This window comes from Thermobia domestica, chromosome 12, assembly GCF_964235325.1.
Source record: "Thermobia domestica chromosome 12, izTheDome1.hap1.1, whole genome shotgun sequence".
NCBI lineage: Eukaryota > Metazoa > Arthropoda > Insecta > Zygentoma > Lepismatidae > Thermobia > Thermobia domestica.
The window spans coordinates 204,446,866-204,469,846 of record NC_137465.1 but is presented as its reverse complement, the minus strand read 5'-3'; the positions used below and the strand labels follow the sequence as shown (position 1 = coordinate 204,469,846).

The following is a 22,981-nucleotide window of genomic DNA, read 5'->3' as shown; positions in this document are numbered from 1 at the left end:
AGGTGAGGACCCATGTGGAAAACGCTTCAAGTCGTACAGCCAGAATATCTCGTGAGTTTTTATCAGGATATGAAACGGAAATTAGAATAGGTGTTGTTCCTGTGAAGAGCCCTGCTGCTAGTCCAGTGGGCTTCTGCGGCTGTGGCCTGTTGAAAAGACATCTCCAACATCGGCGTCCGCACACCGTTGCCGATCTCTGGAAAACTTTCAGAGGGGAATGGGGTCGAGTTTCCTTGCCCATGCTTCATTTGTTTGCTTCAGTGGGCAATAGTCCACAGTGCTGGCGTAAAGTAAGTACCTGTTAAAATCTCGATTTAAGCTGAAAAACCTTCTGTAGTAGGTTCTGCTCTTCATATCCTCGTCGTTGTATAAAGACCTAAAACAAAACTCTAAAGCTACCATCATTCTGGGCACATGTTTTCTTTATCTCACAACACCTCTTATATCACCCCTCGATATTTTAAAGGAAAAACAAGAACGTATCCATTGTTTCAGAACCCCTAATGATTCGGAACCAAGTTGAAACAAGAAGTCCTGTCTCATAGAGCCTCGATACTGAAAAAGGGATAAACTTCAATCTGTCAATTACATTGACAACTTCAGCAAGCCATCATTCTCATTCAGCCTTCCGCTTACATGGCTAGTTTGGCGCACGATTCAAGATTATTAAAAAAAAAAAAAATGTTGGTCTGTGTTGTTGAGAATAAAACATGCATCTAAAAGGACAAAATTAGATTTCCGTGCTGTAATTGAACCACATGTGAGGCCGAAACAGAACCATTCATCATGAAGGGATGGCAATCCTGTATTGTTTTATGTCAGAAATATTGTTTACTTCGGTTATAAATAATGAACACAAGTGTTTTGCATTTTGTTATCTATACAGAGTGGCCCAAAAGTAGGTATACAGTCCTGTACTAATCGGTTCATGATATTTTATATCATTTACTTGTTATCTATACATTTATTGACTTAGTTTCTTCATTCCTTGTTCTTACTTTCTTTTCACTTACACCTGAAGCTTGGAAGAGACCGAACCAAATAAATTCATTATCTTAATAAATTAAAATGTCATACGTGATCAATGCAGGTGTGTATACCTACTTTTGGGCCACCCTGTATATTAAAATGCTAGGTTTATATGTTTGTGGCCAATTCTTTTGACAATATCTCGGAAGATGCCGTTTTCACTGATCGATTGCAAATTTTGTGTAGATTGTTTGTTCACTTTCAATTGAATATTTAAAAAAAATGACCGTTATTGCTTTATTACATTTTTAGGGATATGCTGGAAGTATTAGAATTAAAAAAAAAAAAACATCATATCCTACGAGTTATATATTCCATCACCACACATTTGTATATGGGGTTAGTATATTCCTTCGGCGTTTGTATCATGGCCAAATGATGATGGGAAAACGAAGAATAATCATTTCTCCGTCTAAGATGAATCTTTATTTTTTGAGTGTTTTGCCCAATGAACACCATATATCACTGACATTATAATTAATTGTGTATAATGTATTTGCTTATTACATATTGCATGCAAGAAGAAAGAAACCACTGATCATACATGAATTAGAAGCTCCAACTGGAAGTAGGCTCAAATCTTGCAAACGGTGCGAGATATTGAAAAAATAAGCGAAAAAAATCTCCCGTTTTCGATACCCCTTTCCGATTTTTATCAAGACGTGCTTCACTTGTGTCTATAAAGGGACGTGTACAGATGTTGTGAGGAATGACAAGGAGATTTCATGCTTATGTGTGAATGACGCGTTGTGTAGAGAGCGCAGGTTCAGCTAGTCCATAAAAAAAAAAAAAAAAGTTACATTTCTTTGATTTTGTGTAGCGAACTGCTTTAAGAAAGTATAAGTAGGAAGTAATTATTTACAAATAAATAGAAAGACTTCCGTGTTATCTATAGTGGAAACAAAGGGACATACTCAAAATTCGGCGCACGCCTTAGCAGCAGCTGTGAGTTATTTTCACTATTTCTATTTGGCTCCTCTATGAGCAGAATGCGGTGGGTGTATTCTAATGAAGATGAGCCATTAGTCTCTCAAATGGTGAACTCAATGTGGAAAGCATCTTTTCCGTTGGATTTTAATTAGTCTTGTAGCGTGGAAAATGGAGAAGAGCATCTTCATTAACGGGAAGAAGACAAATCGCTGAAGAAATGAACATCCGCCTACAGTAATTAAACTCGCGCTGCATCTCAATTTCCACAACGTGTGGCAACAAAATTTTACTTGTGAGAGACTTAAAATATATATCTCTCTCATAGTGCGTACGTATGATTCTTCAATATTATATTGTGAATGTATGTAGGCTAGCTGAAATGCCCGAGCTTCGCACGAAAATAATAGATTTATTTAAAATACGGGAACCTCCTTCTCTCGTTAGGATACGCATTTTATTGAAATTGTAATGAGAAAAAACAAAAAAGATACGTTATTTTTGGTATAAATTTTTAACTTCTTCCTATTCTGTCTGGGGTTTAGAAATCAATAAGAAAATGATCAATATATGTACGATGGGCAGTCAAAAGTTTCCCGAAATTGTGTTGAAGCTCTTTATTACCACAAAATATAGGTACACATTTAACTTAATCGCTTTCAAAGGAGGTATCTTCGGAACACACACATACTTGTTTCAGTGATCCTGCGATTACTGGAAACCCCAGCGAAAGTCTTCTTTTGGTGTCTTTGGAAGTTCAGTTGTCGCGTTCGTTTTGATCTCTCCTTTAACGGGTACCTTTGAGGCCCATTTTTAGTTCTGGAAAGAGCCAAACATTCCTTGATGCTGAACTATTTTTAATGCTATTAAGAGTCTCTGAAGCCGATTTTCTCCCATTTGGTCATGAACTTGATGGTTGAGCGTTGCTAGATTTGTGAAATTGCACCAACTGATCACTACATATTCTCCGTTCGGCTACACTATTCGTATACTGCCTGTTAAGACGTGTTAACATTTGTTACGTTCATAATTAGGAAACCTAAGAGCTGTACTGTATACTATTCAGCAGCAGATATAAGATTCAAACTACAACGACATTTTGTGAACTTTTTGACTTCTCGTATATATATATACGAGGGTTGGGGCAAAAGTCATGGCAACTATTTTTTGTCTTGAAGATACCAGTCCGGTTGGAAAATCTGACATATACATGAGGACAAGGTGTTAACTACATGTGTGGACAATGAATACCACTGAAATATCGTAACACACTAATTTATGACGGTAGTATACAGGGCTATATGGCCTTCACGGTGCAAAAGAATGATAACACAGTACGCATACAGTTGACATGACAAACCTGAGCATAGAAACCCTCAAAGTAGTCCCCTGCTACTTGCACCACGCGCTGCCAACGATGTGGGAGGCGTTGAATACCATCCGCCTCAGCATTTGCCACACCATGTGTGAATCGGGTCACCTGTTCGCGCACAGCATTAGCAATGTCCTCGCGTGTTGTAAACCGCCTACCACATAGTGGTTCCTTAATCTTTCGAATGAGATCAAAGTCATCGGACGATATGTCAGGAGAGTACGGTGGGTGGATGACGACACGTGACACGTCGGTCCGCGCACTGACAGGTCGTCCCGAACATTGCTCATCACTGATTGACACAAGTCCTTGCTGAAACTTTCCTACCCACTGTGCTACTGTCCAGTATGGTAGGGCATTATTACCAAGCGCTTACACTAATTCACTGTGACATTACATCGCATTTCACACTCGGAGAACGGCTATTTTGATGGAAGCGCAATGTTCAACACGGGTTACTTCCATCTCGCACGATACTCACCAACTGACTGATTTCACAGGCCTCGCTGTGCTACTACCAGCTATCACAGAGCCATCTGTTGTTCTGCATACACATTATGCTTGCAGAACTTCCACACGACACATAGAAGTTTGCGATCCGCTCACGTATCTGCAAGAAAAAAAATAGTTGCCATGACTTTTGCCCCAACCCTCGTATATATATATATATATATATATATATATATATATATATATATATATATATATATGGGTCAAAAGCGGCGCCGTTTTCACGTGAGAAAGCGTTGAAAAACTGACGAAGCCACTGATAAGATGCCGAATATCCCATGAACGCGAAAAGATACTGCTGTCGGGTCAAAAGATTACAGAAAAAGTCGCATTAGACAAATGCAATGACATTCAGATGCGAGCGGACCGGTCGCCTAGATACGGAGATCACTACAGATGAGGAATGCATGTGTGGATTCTCCATCTGTCTGTAAGGATTCCCCTGTCCCAGCAACCGCTCCGCTCTCGTCTCTACGTCATTGTATTTCTCAGGATCTACTTCCTGTGTAATCTTTTGACCCGACAGGAATATTTTTCCGTCTTCATGAGATATTCAGCATTTATCAGCACCTCTCACGGGAAAACAGTGCTGCTTTCGACATACGTTTATTTATTAGACCATTTTGCTTAATTTCATGCCTATTACCACCTTCAGTTTGTCGATGTATTCTATGTATTGTCGTACAACCTATATATTTACAGGGCTGGATCCAGGATTTTCTGACGGGGGGTGCACAATGACTACCAAAATAATAATCAGTCATACTGAAACTCTTCAACGTGACAAGTTATATTTTTTTACTTCAGACAACGCTGATGCATAGAACAAATAGAGGTATTTCAAGGAGTGTACCAAGTGGCATGCAGGAAAAAACTGTTCTTCTCCCTTTCTGGCTTTTATTTTCTTTCCTACTTGACATGCTATATTGTCTTGCTTGTTGAATTTTTTTTTCCTTCAACCTTCAGAAAATCGACTTAAACTATTGCTTTTCTAAAACTCCCCTTTGTTTTAACCCGCAACGGAAACACACCAGAAAGTTTTGGAAAGTGTTGCTGTTCTCACTGCAGGTGAGAACCCTCTACATCCGGCCGCGCACACACACACACACATATATATACAGTATATATATGTATATATATATATACATACATTATAGTATTCATTAGTAAGACTATTCATGGCTTTGGATTGATTATTTTAACAAAAGAGACACTGACCAAAGCTTAAAACCCACTTTATTTTAAATTATAATTTGTAACTGTTTCGGATATCTAGCATATCCTTCTTCATAGACACTATCGAAAATAAATGAAAATACAGACACATATATAAATATTGTTATGACAAAGTTTAAATTATTTAACCGTCATATATATAGTCATTATTATGAAAAAGTTTAAATTCTTTTAACAGACATATGTATAGTTATTGTTGTACTTTTTTATTTTTATTTATTTATTTATATATTTTTTATTTTTATTTTTATTATTATTATTATTTTTTCTTCCTATTTACTGAGGCCTTCAGCCAATCCCATAAGTCTTCGTTTTCACTTTCCAACTAATCACGTTCCTTCATTTTTGGTTCTTATAAGGGTCTTTTTTTTTATTTATTTTCTTTTTCTCTATGCTATTCAAACTTCCTTGCCATAATTTATTAATAGGTAAGCCCCCTGTCCAGTTCATCAGTTTATCTCTTCCTACCTTCGTTATCCAATCTGCTTCTTTCCACTTCCTTATTATCATTCTTTTCTCCATCTCTAATACTTCCGTCTTATCCCAATTAATTCCGTGATTCGTCTCCTTAACATGTTTGTACTGTATATGGCATTGGTATCTTTCTTCCTCCTAACATCATCTTCATGTTGTTTTATCCTTTCTTTCATTCTCTTTCCTATTATTTATATAAAAATTTATATAAAATTTATAAAAATATTTATATAAAAAAATATAAATAAATAAATAAAAATAAAAAAGTACAACAATAACTATACATATGTCTGTTAAAAGAATTTAAACTTTGTCATAACAATATTTATATATATGTCTGTATTTTCATTTATTTTCGATAGTGTCTGAAGAAGGATATGCTAGATATCCGAAACAGTTACAAATTATAATTTAAAATAAAGTGGGTTTTAAGCTTTGGTCAGTGTCTCTTTTGTTAAAATAGTATTCATGTTGAAGTTTGTACTCGAGCCTCTTAAATAACTTCGCTCATATTGAAATGCTTACCCTGAGCAGGATGTTTGAATTCAACACTGCTAGGAAGCAATGGAGCGAAGAAAGTATGGAATATGTTACCCACATATATACTCCGTTTACTATACACATATATACTCCGTATATGTTACCCACATAGCTTCCGTTTTCCTTCTATTACACTTACTATACTCGTGGCAAAATAAAAATGAATTGAGATGAATGAATGAATTGAGGAAAACGAGTTATGTTGTCACATTTTGAGTACTAAGTATCCTCTTTAATGATAGGGTAATTGAAGGGAAGCCTCAGTGAAATATTCACGACGTGGCAACAAGATAGCGTCTTCCCCTAAATGCCAATTCCTTTCTAATTTTGTTCCGAGTAGAGATGGAAACGAATTAGATTCGTGAATCGAGGTACCACATCGTATCATTATTTTAAAGAGCGTTAAATAAATTATACTGCTAATGGTCGGTGGTCATGATTCGGCACCCATTCCCCTCGCTCTGGTACTGTAGATATCACATCTCTTAGTATTATATTGTGTGTGTGTCTTGTTTGCTATGGTGATTGCAGCTGGACGTTAGATTTCCATTTAGTTCATGTACCATCTACAGTACACAGCTGTATGGCATTATTTTGCAAGACTTAAAAAAGAGTCGTGGCGCATATCATCTAAAATTCTTATTAATATAAATAGCAATGAAGAAAATGTCCTTGGTCACCACCTTGTGTTGTGGAACGTGAATTGTTATGTAACGTGGCTGAGAGTAGACTACAGGCCACTTCCATAATCTCTCCTGAGGTAACACCTACTCTTCCATCTTTCATCAAGCATGGCTTTCGCTTTCAAATGGGATGACGTATGGAGGCCTTGAAGTGCTTAATATGATCATAAGTTTCTTCTGATTTCGTTTGCGTCACACCCCTCTCCTTCAAATGCAGAAAAGCAGCGGTTAATTTTACTGTATAGCGTTGCATCTTTACCTTCAGAATTGGCCTCTATAAATATTTTGCACAAGAGAGGAACAGAAGACAAAATGTACAGGGTGTCCGGAATGGGAGTGGTGGTTTTTAAAAGTGTATAGTTTTAATATGGTCAGAGATACAGAAAAAAAAAACGCGTTTTAAAGGAGAACTCAAAAAGTTTATTTGGTCTTACAAGTCATTCTAACTCAGTGTAACTCCACGTGAGCTCCATTTGTAACTCTTGCAATATCTAGCCTAAACTCAATCTCTCCACGTATTCTTTAACATCTGAGATGTTACTGAAGCAATCGCGTTCCTAATACGGTTCTTCAGTTCATCAAGATTACGCACCTTTTCACCAGAATACACAAGGTCTTTCACATACCCCCACAGAAAGTAGTCCAGGGGGTAACATCAGGAGAGCGTGGAGGCTACCTAATTGGCTCATCACGGCCAGGAAATTCAGTATCAAGGCACTCCCTCACTTGTAGGCTCCAATGTGGCGGGGCACCATCCAATTGGAATATCACTTGAGGTTGCAAATGTTGTAACTGGGGAACAGCGAAGTGTTGAAGCATGTCTAAGAACACATTTCCTGTTATGGTTTTTTCTATTAAAAAGAAGGGGCCTATAACTGCATAATGTGTTAAAGCACACCAAACATTCAATTTGGGACTCTCTAGAATGTTCTATGTACATGCTGATTCTTAGATCCCCACATCCAAACATTGTGCCTGTTAACACAGCAGACAAGTGAAAAGTTACCTCATCAGAGAAAACGACGTTCAATAGGAAATTATGGTCATAATCAATCCTGTCCAGAATTTCAGTGGCAAATGCTGCTTTCTATGGCTTATCGTGGGCTTAATTTCTTGTAACCATTGCACCTAATACTCGCGCAAACGTAATCGTTTGTGTACCACATCGTGCACTGTTGACTTTGGAATTGCCAATTATCTGCTCGCTGCGTGGATTGACTTCCTCGGGCTACGTGAGAAACATTCTCTTATTGCTTCCACATTTTCTTTTGACACACGCGATTTTCCACCGATGTGTTGTTTCACTACACTCCCCGTTGATAAAAATTTATCCTCCCACGCCTGGATACTGTTGCGTGATGGAGGATCCTTGTGGTAAACACGTCGAAAGTTTCGTTTAACTTGAGAACAACACTTTCTGCCTCTGCAAACCACCACACTCATTGCGCCTTTTCGACTGCCGACGCCATATCTGTTTATCGGCGATACTAGCGCCGTCACCGGTAGTTGTTCGAGTATGAAAATTTGCTGAACAAAGCTTTTTGAGTTTTCCTTCAATATGAGTTTTTTTTTCTTCTGTATCTCTGACAATATTAAATTTATACACTTTTAAAAACCGTCAGTCCCATTCCGGATACCCTGTATTTCTAGATTTGTGGAAGGTTTTACTTCTTTTATAGCGTATATACATATTAGCTCACATCTGAAGACTTTTTTTGGACATTCTTTCTGGTTGCAAGCAAGACCCGGGTTCGATTCTCGGCGGGAGCTCATGTGGTTCGGATTCCACGTTAATCAGTAGGTCCACGTCTCATATAGCCTCGCTGCTGAAAGGGACGCTAAACTAAAATCAACTCAACTGGTTGCAAGCAGTGTTGGTAATTTTCTGAGCTCAGTTACAGTGAGTTATGGCTTGGTCTGATTGAGCTTTCAGCTGAGTAGCGAACCGCTGAGTTCAATTACTTAAAGTGGCTTCCACACTGCTTGGAAATATATATATATACAGAGAGGAAGCGAAAGAAAAATTCCAATTCAGTAGATTTAAAGCCTGATTGTAGATCAGTCGAGTTTTCTATTTACTTATGCACCATCTCCTAAAATTCATTATAGCGAAGTTTACAAAAGGAGCACACTGCGAGCCAGAGCAATATAAGTATCGTCTATGGAGGTCATTTTCTATTTTCTTTGTCCCTTGCTCACTGAGTGTGCGTACATCATACATTTTCCTACATTTCTCGTCTATTCTGCTTATCCTACTTGTTTGAGATAGGAGCACTTGAAAATAACTGTGAAATTGCGTTTTTCTAAAACTGCCCGTACCAATGGGCTGAACTAGCATGGTAATCAAAAGGTTAAAAGTTAAATCTCGATTCAGATATTTTATGATCGCTAGCTACACTCAAGTATTTTATGATTGCCAGTTACATTCGTCGTGTTAGGCATGGAGTTATATACAAAGGTCATTCAATAATAATAATAATAAATGTTTTTATTTTTAATACTCTATTATGAAAATGGAATACAACACTTTCCCCTTCAAGTTGTATGCATTTATGCCAGCGTTGGACAAGCTTCTCAATTCCACATGCTAAGAATTCTTGGGGGCGTGTGCGTAACCAGTTGTGCAATGCTACCTGGACTTCAGCGAACCTTGAACATTAAGAGCTTCTTTCAGTGGGTTAAAAATGTGATAATCTGAAGGTGCCATATCTAGGGAATACAGGAGGTGGGGCAAGCAGACGAACTTCAGGTCTTTGATGATATCTAGTATAATTTTAGCAGTATGTGGCCTCGCGTTGTCATATAGTAACAGGATGCCACTGGACATCAGTCCACTCCACTTTATCAAAATTGCTCGTTTCAAATTTTCACGCATAAGGTTTACATTTTGACCTCTCGGCATATAGTGTTCAAACATTGCTCTCTTATGGTCCCAACATTTATTTTTGACAAATATGGTCGCTAATGACACTCCGCTGCTCCACATTGGTGCAAACCTGCAAAGATGGCGCCATCTTATTGCACCAATTCCCAGCATTCCATTCGCGACTCAAGCGTGACAGCCCCATCTCATAATAGTTCTAGCACATCAAAAACTAACAAAGAAGCACAAACTTTGTCGAAGTTCTGTAATTCTTATACTTTTCCGGTTAATTATTGAATAGACCATATATATATAGGGTATCCCAGGAAGAAGGGGCAATACTTCGGAAAATAGTAGTATGGGTGATCCTAAGCAAAAAAAATTATATGAACATGGGTCCTAATCTCAACGGTTTGAGAACAACAGGTTGTGAACCATTTTTACTTTATATTGCATATTGCTCATCTTGCACTTATACTACAGAGGTAAGACAGCGGATTTGAAAGATGATGAAATTGCCTTTCCAGTGGTATGCAATATGTGGCAGTGGTGTCTTTGGAAGAGAAGTGATTGAGGGATATTTGGGAATCAGATTTGAATTGTCCTGAACACTTCCAAATTCATGCAATCCATGTCGAGGTCATGCTATCAATAAGCCGTGTACTCTACTACCCCCTTTCCTACAAAACATATAGCGAGCTTCTGATAATGAAAGTGAACTCGGAAAGTATCGGCGATCCAGGCAACTTGCGAAACTTTTCGACCCTGTAATTTTCATGTCAAGCAATGCATATGGAGAAAAGTACATGATTTCGCTAGTACTCGCATGCCCTGTACGGTGACAACGAAGTTAAGCCATACATTTAATGGTACACTTTCCACCAAAAGACGTCTGAAAATTATGGAAACTTCACTAGCGTAGAATAAGTGACAAAACTTAACAACCATTTTGTTAAGTTGGCATGAAAAATGATATGTGAAAGGCATACGGAAATGCTGTGAACAACAGCATACCTGTAGAATCACTGATCACATGCTTTAGAAAGCTGGCACAGTAGATTCAAGTGCGGGATTTGTAAATGCTATCCGAATGCTATATACCTAGCTGTAATCCTAAAGGAAGATGCAGGGGATTATGATGCACCATAGATAGAGGTAATTGTGCTTGGATGCTAAAAGAAGAAATAATGTGTTTAAAAAGAAAATTGCTTGTGTTATTAGGCAATACGAAATGGACAGAGAAATAAAACTAAGATGATTAGAATAAATAACAAAACTAATAATTTTTTTTTTTTTTTTTTTTTTTTTTTACTTGTAGACCACGATGTATGGGAGGACTTTAGAACCTTTGGATCCGTTATGGTTAGTTTACGATATTCAATATTTAAAATGTTCATTATATCTTTCGTATGTCTGGGTGATAGATACACGGCAACAACTGGGAATTCAGCGTGGGATCATATGTATTTACGTGTGAACTTGTGATTATAATGAAATTGCAAATTAATTTTTTTGAAGGCATTTGAATTTTTATCCTAGATATTACTCGATACTACACGAAAGTACGATCTTTTCAAGCCTATTTGATTACGGACGGATCTCATAAATTGTGATTGATTTTGAGGTGTTTAGGTGTAACAACGATTAGTTATAACTAAATCATCTACGATGACATGTTACAAAAGAACTGAGCTGATAATGTAATTTATTTTGATTTTCCCCTCCGTGTGTAGAAGATTGCTTTACATTCCTCGATATTCATTAATTGATCGATTGGGTTCATATTAATGTCCCTTCTCATCATTCAAGCTATCGGGTTGTCTAAAAGGTATTGAGCCTTTGGAGATCAAAATTAAGAATATATTTATTATAATTTGAAAATAACATAATGAAACAACATATGTATCATTTTGTTTGACTTTTTTTTTTCATTTATCCAGCAACACCATAATCCCGTCGCTATAGAACTTATGTGGTTTCTCGTTTTAAAAAAATAAAAGCACGTGGTTTTCACAGGCCTCTTTTAAAAGTAATAACATTCAAAGATTTTTTTAGAGACCGAAAGAAATGATAGCCTGACGGTGTGAGGTCCGGGATATACGGTGAATTCATTAAAACCTCTCAGCCAAATTATCTTAATTTCTGACTGGTCGTTAAAGATGTATGCGATCTGACGTCATTGTGCTACACGACATCCTTTCTGTTAAACTGTTCTGGTCGTTTCTTTTGAATTGCTAGCTAAAGTCGCTTTAATTGTCGACAGTACAGGTTCAAGTGTATCGTTCTGCCTGGCAGCAACAGTTCGTGATACACGAATACTTTCCAATTTCTCCAAACGCACATCATAACTTTCGTGGGCGTCGATGTGGTCGTTGCCACTGACTGTGGAGCTTTCCTCGCCTTACTCACGAATATTTTCGCATATTATTGTCGTAGGTTATCTACTTTTCATCACTCGTAATCAACCACTTCAAATGTGTCGAGTACTGGTGCATTTCAGTAGGGATTCGTAGATAGAAATTTGATCGAGTTAATGTTTTTGTGACACTCAAATATCGAGTTTCTCCAAATGATTTAACACTGTTGGTCTGGCGATGCCACGATTACTTCCGCGCCGGTTTTGCTCAACTTTATCTGTGATTGGTTACCCACTGCAAGCAGAATCTTGAACATCAAAATTTCCAGAACAAAGCGACTGAATCATCTTTATGGAAATAAAATTGTAAAATGTAGCGTATTCTTTTTGATTATTAGAATTCCAACATTTTTTTCACATCTTGCATCTTTAACTGTCAGCTGCCAAATGTTGTTAGGCCTGCCGGAAAAGGCTCATTAGTTTTCACACTACTTGATGTATACTATGGAACTTATTGTTTAAAATCGGATTCAGAATAAAAATAGTAATATTTAGGAGTACTTTGCTAGTTAAGGAAGTAGCATTTCTACATCTTATACTCAAATCGTGCTTCTGTCTTGGGAAAGCGACGTTTTCGCTTTCCAAGTGAAAGTATTATTTGGCACGAATCAGATATATTTTTAATGAGGAGGTTTTGTGACGAGTCAGTTTAGCAGCAAGTCACAGCGTGAGGCGAGAAATGATTGAAAGGAGTGGACCAGAGCCGGCTTGCAACATGATAATGCATGCATGCACTTGGTGGGCTATATGAAAAAATATTTGTCCATATTTATTAACTTACAAATTAATATTTGTTCAGCAAGGCTGAAAAATTAAAACTGAGACATTTTTGCGGGACTGTTTCTTCCACTATACTTGGAAAAAAAAAAGTGAAAATATGACATTTTCACTATCGTAAGTTATTTCAGCAATGCGAATTATTTCAACCGGATGTTATTTTAGCGACGCCTTTGTTTATTGCCAACGTACGTATGTGTGAGTCATTGCGCAATATTGGTAGTACCACACTCTACGTTAATAAAAATCAAGGAATGTTAGCTTATGTTTATTGTTTACTATTAAGTGCCAGTGCGTAAGTGGCAAAGTATGACGAACAAACCTTTCGTGTGAATAATTGACCAGATTATCAATTAACGTTGTGAGGATTGTGGAGCTGATATTTTTGCTCTGAAACGTTGCATTCACATTCTTGGCAGCAATCTTGGTGGAGTGACGGTGCACGTGGGATACGATAAAACGAAGAACAAATACTTTATGTTGTAGCAATTTGTTTCTGTGTGGACATTGTACCCATTCACCTTTAATTATTCAGAGTTAATTTGGAAGATTGGTCAGACGCTCCCCTGTGTTCCTTGATAGAACGATAGAGGTAAATAATCTGTTAAATTTTAAAGTGATGAAGCAAATTAAAGGAATTAAGATGTTGTGTGGTTGGTCTCTCTTAGTGAGAAAAGTTTTACTTTTTTGTGTGTTGTGTTTTGAAGAGATCCTGCTTTACGATGAACTGACAATACACCTGTGACTTGGCACGAAAATAAGGAGAGAGAGAGAGAGGTAAAAAAAAGATCCAAACTTCCAGGGTTGGCTGGTTTAAATCAAGGTGGTTTAAACCATGGTTTAAACCTTGGTTTAAACCAACTTTTTTTTTTCAAAAAAACCAACTGGTTTAAACCAAAAAAACGAAAAATGTCCGTAAAAGTGTAACTATTCGTAAAATCTTGATGAACACATATTTGTGGGTTATTACGTTTCACTCCCATATATTATTATTCGTACTATATTCAGACCTGAATTCCCCATTCTTTACTCAAAGCGATTATATTACAAAAGCAACTTTTTTTTTATGTAACTTTATGGATGTTTCTTTTGTGATTTTTAAAATAGTTTGTTATTATTGTTATGCAACCAAAGGAAAATTATAAACATTGTTTCGTTTTAATAATGTTTACTATTGATAAAATACATCGAAATGCCGTATTTTTTTGGGGGAGGGGTTCATACAAACCCCACGAGAGGCAATTATTGAAATAACAAGAATCTTCGGTAACTATTTACGTACTAGGAATGCAATGGATATACCCGATTGCAATGAAATGAGCTGAGCGAGCTTAAACTACGTAATCAGGAAGCGTTTTTCGGTGATTATTCCTCGATGGTACATCTGATTTTTGATTTCGACCTATGTTGTCACTCAGCACGACATACTCTATCAGCGTGCTAAGTTTGGTTGAGATCGGCCAAACGGTCTACGAGGAAGCGTTTTTCGGTGATTATTCCTCGATGGTACATCGGATTTTTGATTTCGACCTATGTTGTCACTCAGTACGACATACTCTATCAGCGTGCTAAGTTTGGTTGAGATCGGCCAAACGGTCTAGGAGGAGTTCGCGGACAACCAAACGGCTAACCCGAGTATAAGAGCTTCGCTTCGCTCAGCTCAATAAATGGGTCAGAGCCAAAGTGGACACAAATAATTCGTATTTTTATTCACTTTTCTTACTGATATGCAAAGTAAGTCGTTATATTTCTTTAACTTGGACTAATAAAAGTCGTAGTGAACTGACTTGGACTAAATTAGTTCTTCTGTACTCTGTAGTACTTTAAAATTGTCTATATGTAATTCTGTATAATGGATCCACTTGTGCAATTGTTTATCTTTTTGTCCTTCTCTACTAATGAGTCTTGACGATTATATTTACAAATATGTAAAGATCAGTCAACGTATTTTTATCAGGAGTCCTTCGTGAGTGAGTCGGCAGACGTATCGCATTTGTGGCCAATTAGTGCCGGTTTCGAGTTCAAATGGAGGACAGTTTCTCTTGGATGTAAGCCGAGAAGCGGTTTGGATCCCGCTTTAAGCTTATGTGACCCCTTCCAGCATAACTCGGTTGTTGCATACTAACACTAAGGCGAAACAAGCTTACTTCTGCCCATATGTGATATAAATACATAAAGCAAATTATTTAAACCAAAAAACCTGGTTTAAACAAAAAAAAAAAAAAACGGGTTTAAACCAAAAAAACCTGGTTTTTTGGTTTTTTCAATAAAAACCATGGTTTTTGCCAACCCTGCAAACTTCTGACCTGATAATTGAGAAGTGTTTATAGATGTTTACTGAGCTCATCAAGTGTAATATCTGGTTTTATGCACCACTGTTATGCCACTGGTGAAATAAAAATGTGGGAGGAAACGGGATAATTCCGAGAAAACCCTGGGACACGATGACCACCATAAACTTATATGGCCTATAATCGAAACACGGAAGTCCTTGTACTAACGATAAACACTACCACTTAGCCACTGCGTGCTTCCTTGAGATCTCGAGGATTGTGTTAAATTGGCTAAAGCGTGTTAAGTAAACTACTAAAATGAAATTAGGATATTCTGCATCCACTTAACGGGAATAATTTCCAACTCAGCGTTCTGTGGACTACGGTGGCATAGTGGTAGAGTGCCCACTTCTGGTGTGAGGACTCCCGTGTTCGATCCAAGACCATGTGAGTTTGTGGTGGACAGCATCATGTCCGTGACCTCCCATATTCTCATTCCACCTATCCTTTCATAATCAGGGGCCGCGTTCAACCCTGGTACATGGGGTTCTTGGTTTGATCGCAGCTCGCGCCAAGTAAGCTTTGTGGTGGACAAACACCGTATGCGCGAGTTTTCTCGGGGTTCTGTTTCCTCTCTCTTCATTCCACCATTTTTTTCATTTCTCATCATCACCGTCTCCTTTAGCCTAGCCGGAATAACCGTTTAAAGTAAAACTTAAAAATTTCATTTCATTTTTATTTTTCTTTCATAAGCACTAATCACTTTCATAATCACAATCACTTACAATACTGAGTTAAGTGATAGTTTGGGTTTGGCTACACTATTATATAGGTAGTTCTCCAGATATAAGGCCTACATTTTTTTTCGCCTGATTCGATCTTTTGATTAAAAAAAAAGTAACCTCTATATATAATATAGAAATGCTTCCGTCTGTGGTACCCAAAAGCTGAATTCCTGGCAACGCCATGACACCAAATACAGAATTGACATACAGTATGAATTAGCCTGAATATATGGAAAGTGAATATTTTGAGTTAAAAATTCGATATTTACGACATGTTTTGTCGTAAGTGGTAGGCACCTAAAGAAGATTCTTAACATCCCATTCTTATGCTTTTAGGTTAAAGGAAGTGATAATCAATTATAAACAGAATGACAGTGAAAGAATTGGTGAAATGACAGTGTGGGAGGGAATGAGACAACCTCGAGAAAACCCACGGACATGATATCCACCATGAACTTACGTGGTCTGGAATCGAACCAGGGACCTCTTGCATCAGCGGTGGAGGTACCAGGCCCTGAAATGGTAAGCAGTGTTGAGATTTACGAACAGCTGATGATTTAAGGTTAGTCTTAAAGAAAATGTGCGGCATGTCTCCTGTCCTTGCTTTCGGAGGAAGTTGGTAACCTACATATCTTGATATTTCCATAGAAACGATGTATGCAGAAAAAAAAAAAAAAAAAAACTAGATGCATATTCGCAGACGAGTGGTTGATTTGTTTGTGAATGACAAAGTGGATGTAGTCTTCGAAATTTTCTCGTGGTTTTCCTAGTTTGTTTTATCATTGTTAACGTAGTTGATTGAGATGTTTATTTTGTGAATCTCTTTTGGACAGCCATCGCAGGATCGACGTCTCTTTACATTGGACTGTAACCACAGTGTCAGATGATTTCATGGAGGGTCTTCACCATACCTTGAACTCATTTTCTCTGCGTTGGTAGTCGTTTCCACATGCTGAGAGTTTCGTCACGTAGCAGAAAAGGAACAAAATTTGCATTTTAAGTAAGCTATTTTAGAGAATGGATGTACTGTATTAGATGTTTTCGTTTTAGACAAATGAAGGGGAAAAGCCGAAACTTTTGTTACTCACCAGTCGTAGTTTTATGCACCAAAGAAGCACTTTAACACTTTTACATCACTACATTCGAGATTGGACAGTCAAAAATTCTTGCGCCTAGTACGTCTGTAAAATTGTCTTTGGGAATTATCAAAATAAATTAGTCTAAAATTTCCCTACATTCCCTTAGCGAGAGTCATTTGTCAAATTAATTGGTTGCGTTGGAATTTTAATATCCCTTTGAGCAGCGAGGCTACAGCTTAAACGTGAAATTTCAGCCACACGACCTTCCACCGGAAGTTAAACTCGAATAACAATATACCCGCGTGGAATGGAACCTCGGTCATGCTTATAAAGTAACAAATAAATCATTGTTAGTTGTTGTACAAACGTTATTGATTGTTAAATTATTGTCATTTGTGAATTTAGTTTATTCAATTCATTGAATTTTTAAATTTTTTTTTTTAATTGAAAAAATGAAATGAAATTTTTAGTTTTACGTTCCACGATTATGCTGGCTAGGCTAAAGGAGACGGTGATGATGAGCAATGAATGAAATGGTGGAGTGAAGAAAGTGGGAGGAAACGGGAGAACCCCGAGGAAACCCACGCCCACGGTGTTTGTCCACCACAAAGTTCACTTGACGGAGAAAAAAAAATGAAGTGAAATAAATATAAGCATATGACAATTTAAGAGTCCTGAGTCAATGTGCCAAAAATTTATCACTTTTTGTAAAACGTAACACTAGCAGCCAGTAGGTTAACATGCTCTGTTTCTCATATTAAGGTCAATTATGCATTGGCGTACACAGGGCATAGAGCAGGGTGTAGGTGAGAGATATGAATAAAATTGTTTGAATTGGATTGTGCCAATCCCACCTGAAGTGTTCCATAATTGCCTTGACAATACAAAACTATGATCAATATAAGCTTTTTGTCCGTATAGTGTTCTGTAATTATATGAGTATTATATTTAATATTGTTTTCATAGTATTTTGAATCTTTGAGTTGAGTTGATTTTAGTTTAGCGTCCCTTTCAGCAGCGAGACTACATGAGACGTGGACCTACTGATTAACGTGGAATCCGAACCACATGAGCTCCCGCCATGTTTGAATCTTTGAGTGATCAGCCGAAAGTATATGTCAAATCAAGGTCTAAACAAAGTGCGCTCGTTTTTTTGTTCTTCAAAGTGTGATTGAAAATATTTTGTACTTTCTCAAAACTTTTGTAAAAGTTTTTTTGTAAATAAAAGAAGTGAATTGTATAAACTTTGCAGTAGGGATGCGCACGAGACAAGATTTGAGACCTTCTCGTCTCGAAAATGTCTTGTAAAAGTGATGTCTCGACTTCAGCTTTGTCAGGAAAATTGTCTCATCTCGTGCGCATCTCTAAAGCCATAACAATAGACCATCTTGAATTGTTTTTATGTGGTTCTGCGGGATCTTCTTTCCACGCGGCTCCTCGCTTTATATCTCAAACACTGTTTTAGTCTTACATGTTTCACTGTATAAAAACTATAAATTGATTATGTGACTATATAAGATATCAGCGTTTAAAGATATGCATGTTATTACATAATACTTCAATAATAAATATGGTGTAAATGTTGTTATATCACATTCTTCGTGAACTTCTCGTGACACGGATAGGGATCAGCATGAGACAAGATTTGAACCTGTTTCGTCTCGAAAATGTGCTGTAAAAGTGATATCTCGACTCGGAAAATGTATTTCTCTATTGGAAGATCTTTCTCGATTCGAATTTTGTCACGAAAATTGTCTCGTCTCGTCACGTGCGCATCCCTAGTAGTAGTAGTGGTAGTTATTATTATTATTATTATTATTATTATTATTATTATTATTATTATTATTATTATTATTATTAGGGAAGAGCACGAAACAAAATTGAAGGCTGTCCCGTCTCGAAAACGTGATGTAAAAGGGATGTCTAGACTCGAAAAAAATATATTTTTCTATTGGAAGAGCTGTCTCGAGTCGAATTTTGTCAGGAAAATGGTGTCTCGTCTCGTCTGGTGCGCATTCCTAGCAGTTTTCTTCTTTCTGTTTCATTGTTTTCTTCCAGTGTGCCTTTTGCCATATTCATTACAAGAAAATTTTTTCTCATTCATTTCCTTTAACGTCTTTAATTATCAGCAGTAGTATTGTTCTTTATTCGCTTCCCCAGCAGCTCCTCTTTCTTTCTTTCAAATTAATTTTCTCTATTGTTCTCCTATTGACTTTTCGTAGAGAACTTATGTACTTTCTTGTACTCAACACCGGATGTTTTAAATCTTATTTTGTTTATTTATTTATTTTGTAAGAATTAGCAAGACATATTTTACCTGAAATGAAATTAAATTTTAGGTTAATGCTATACGGTTATACTATGCAAATTAATGGAGACGGATGTAAGTAGAAATTAATGACGATGAGGAATTGGTAGAATGAAAATATTGAAGAAATCAAGAGAGAGGGAGAAAGAGAGAAAATGAGAACGAGCGAACGAACGAACGAACCAACCTTGAGATCAATGTGGCATGGATATGTTATTTCTGTGAAACCATTTGACATTGAAAACAAGGAGAGGCTTATGTTTAAGATGCTATCTCAGCATTCGTCTGGTGGGACGGACGAAACAACTTAAAAATTCTTATTCAGAAGGTCTGGCCACAGGATTCGAATCCATTGCCAAGCGAGAATGCTAGAGATTAGGCGTGATTTTTTGTAGCCTTGTAAACTAATTTTTTTATCCATCTTGGAAGCGGTGCCGTGGAGATAAATTTAAATAAGAGCGTTTCCTGTAAGAGATTGGTTTGCCGAAAGAATTTACAACGTTGTTATGTCTACTACTTTGCACACAGAGGGTAAACAAATAAACAAAAGATCCGGCTACTGGATAATCAGTGCCAAGAATTGTAGATCTTGTAAAGGACATTCATTTAACTGGCTTCGAATGAGTGTCCCCTCTTTTTTTATTTGTATCTCAAAGGAAGATTTCAAACTCAACGGACTTTTACGATGAAGTGTTTACAGTAATTTTTCCTGTAAAACTATCTGAAAGTACAATTTATCGTCATGCTAGCATTTGCTTCAAGGATATGTTTCGTTTTGTAGATCATTGTTTCCATGATTCTTCTTGGATGGGGAATTTTCCGATACAGAGTAATTGTGGGTTTTAGGAAAATCGTTAAAATAACTTACATAGTGTTTCGGTGGGGAAAAGTGATAAGAATTGTCTAAATGTAAAAAAAAGTACTATCAGTTTCGTAAGCTACTGTATGCTTGTCGTATTAAGAGCTATTTTAGGGTTTAATAGCAAGTATTTATGAAAATTTGAGTTAAAACATTAGAAAAAAAATATCCAGGAAATGGTTCCTTTTCATGAAAAATATTTCTGGCCAAGACCGTCATGGGAACTGATGTGGATAAAGATAAAATACGAATAATCACTGAAAATATCTTAACAGTTATAATTGAAACATCAGTAGTCGGAGAATGTTTGGAACACGATTTTACTCGATAACTGCTGTAAACTCATCTTAGTTATTTAGTTCGATTGAATTTCCAGAAGACTCCATCCTATGTGGTGGATTACCCTTCGTATTTTCGTGTCCAGTATTTTTTTCTTAATTTATATAAACGACTTGTGCAATTTAAAAATAGAAGGACATGTATAAATAATCATTTACCGACGTCTTACTGATATTCACGGGCGAAACGTGAACAGATGTATTCATGAAAACTGAATCACAATTGAAAAATGTAAAAACAATGGCACAATAATCATCATTTAGTATTAAATTCTTTAAAAAATAGGTAAGGTCATTGCGTCGAATATGCGCCCCGGGGGAATACGCGCACTTTGTAAGGAAATGGACAGCATGAAACAGAAGCTGCCATTTTGAGCTGTGATTCTTAACAGATAGGAGGACGTTCAAACTGCTTCTACGTATTGTTGCACAAAAAGGACAATTTCGCTCACAACTACAGGTACATTATTGATAATTTATTATATGAATGTGTGTATGTGACATCAAAAAAGTGTCTAATATAATATTGAGTGTTTGTGTAATGTGCTTTAGGAGAAAAAGGAAAGCAAAGAGGATTGCGACTCTGATAGCAGTCGTGAAAGCAATTCATGGCTTGCATAGGGAGTGGGCAATTTTCACACGCAAACTATTGCAGGACAGGACCATTCATCATCGGCAATTCGTAACAAAAGCAATTATTGCAATGTCTGTAATGGATACTTTTACGCAGAAGTAAACGGACAAGAATGGATACAGTGTATCAGATGCCTACTGTGATATCATGTTTTGTGCGTATCTGCCCAAGATATGATCTCCTTCGTCTCTGATCAGTGCCACGATTTTAAACTACATTTATGATTTATTAATACCGGGAAAATACTTCAGTTTTAACAAACGATCGTTTTCTTGTTACAAAGAAAAAAAAATTTACGTTTCCTTTCATGAAAGTTTCTTCACAATTTCTTGGTATTTTCATAATGTAAGTTTGCAGTATTGCTTCATTATATGATTTCATAACGTTCTATATTAGGATGTCAGATATTTGATGTATTGCTTGTCAGTAATTTTACATTTTGGTTTGAAAACGTAATTACACACGATGCTCATATTACTCCAGCATCGAGAAATATGCGCACTTACCACCTTTTGACATATTTTGCTGTATGATGCCTTTCTCTTAACATTTTTTTCATACTTGCTAATGATATTATTTACGGAGGTATTAAACTTCGCAATTGCATGCTGATTTTCGGGTTTCTTTTTTCCACCTGTGCATCAGAGCTCATTTTATCCTTAGGGGTCGCATATTCGATGCAATGACCTTATACCTGTAACATTTTCACTAACTTAAACAGGGTAACCAGCAAAATTGCGTTATAGTCAAAATATTGAAACTTGTGACATTACAGTCCCCTTATTAGTGAAAATAAAATAATATATTTAGGTATAATTATTGATAAGTATTTAAAATGGAATTATCATATTAATTATATCACTACCATTTTAAGAAAAATATTCTATAAATGTACACAATTAAGGATCGTTACCATACAAATATTACATATAGTACATACTTACTTATGGTATATTAATATGGGGTGCGCTTTATCCTAATTATTTAAAACCATTAATGATCCGGCAAAGTAACATTATAAGAATATGTTTTAAAATCGATGTGATAGTAGACTAGCACTCTATGAGGAATTTTCGGTGTTACCAATTTTAAAGTTATATTTTCAAAATCTGCTAATCTATGTTAAAAAGAATAGAGATAAATAGAGCGAATAAACACGTATACAGGACTAGAAATATAACACGAAAATAGAAAGTCTAGAAACTGTTAATTTTATAATGGGTAAAATAATTTCAAATTACTCAAATAATAATATGAAGAAGTTACCGAAAATTTGAGTCCTTTAAATTTATATATTAGGGTAAGAAAGACAGCACGAAAATCAGGCTGACACACAAGCATCTGCTTATATGGGCTCTTTCTCTTGTATTTTCCTATAATTCTTTCCTAAAGAGTAGTGGTGTTGATGTATCTTCTGGAAATCCGAAGAGCATCTTTGGAACAGTTGTATTTTTATTGTTTTTGTTTTCCCTTTTAAGTATGATTTTCGTTTTCTCTTTCAAGATCTTCAATATTATTTATTGATGTTCAATTAATTATATAATTAATAGATATATTACCTGTTAAGGGTGTATGGCATTGTGAAACGTCGAGGCGGAATGTCTTCTGGAGCCCCAAAGAGCATCACCTCCTGGAAAAGCGGGGATGTCATACGTGTATATACATGATTTTTTGTTGCATGTAGTTTTCTTTTTTTTTTGTAATATTATTTAATAATATTTTAAAATACATTACATATTAATATTTTTGTATTTCATTGGATTATCTTGCATAACTTCTAAAGTTTGATTGAAATAGTATCATACATTGGAAATCCAATGTAGGTAATTTGTAAAAATTCTGTATATTTTTCTTCAAGTAAATATTTTTTTTTAAAAA

General features: G+C 36.4%; 1 protein-coding gene across 2 annotated transcripts in view; it reads left to right on the top strand.

Moving 5' to 3' along the window:
* Positions 1–22,981, top strand: part of LOC145666957 (equilibrative nucleoside transporter 1-like) — a 213,940-nt gene that overhangs the window by 73,964 nt on the left and 116,995 nt on the right. The window contains exon 1 of one of the 2 annotated variants that reach the window (XM_081734586.1): positions 13,254–13,419. The exons of the other annotated variant lie outside the window; for it this stretch is intronic. The gene's annotated coding sequence lies outside the window, so the exon portion shown is untranslated. Of the gene's footprint in view, positions 1–13,253; positions 13,420–22,981 lie in introns of those variants that run through there. 2 annotated transcript variants of the gene reach the window in all.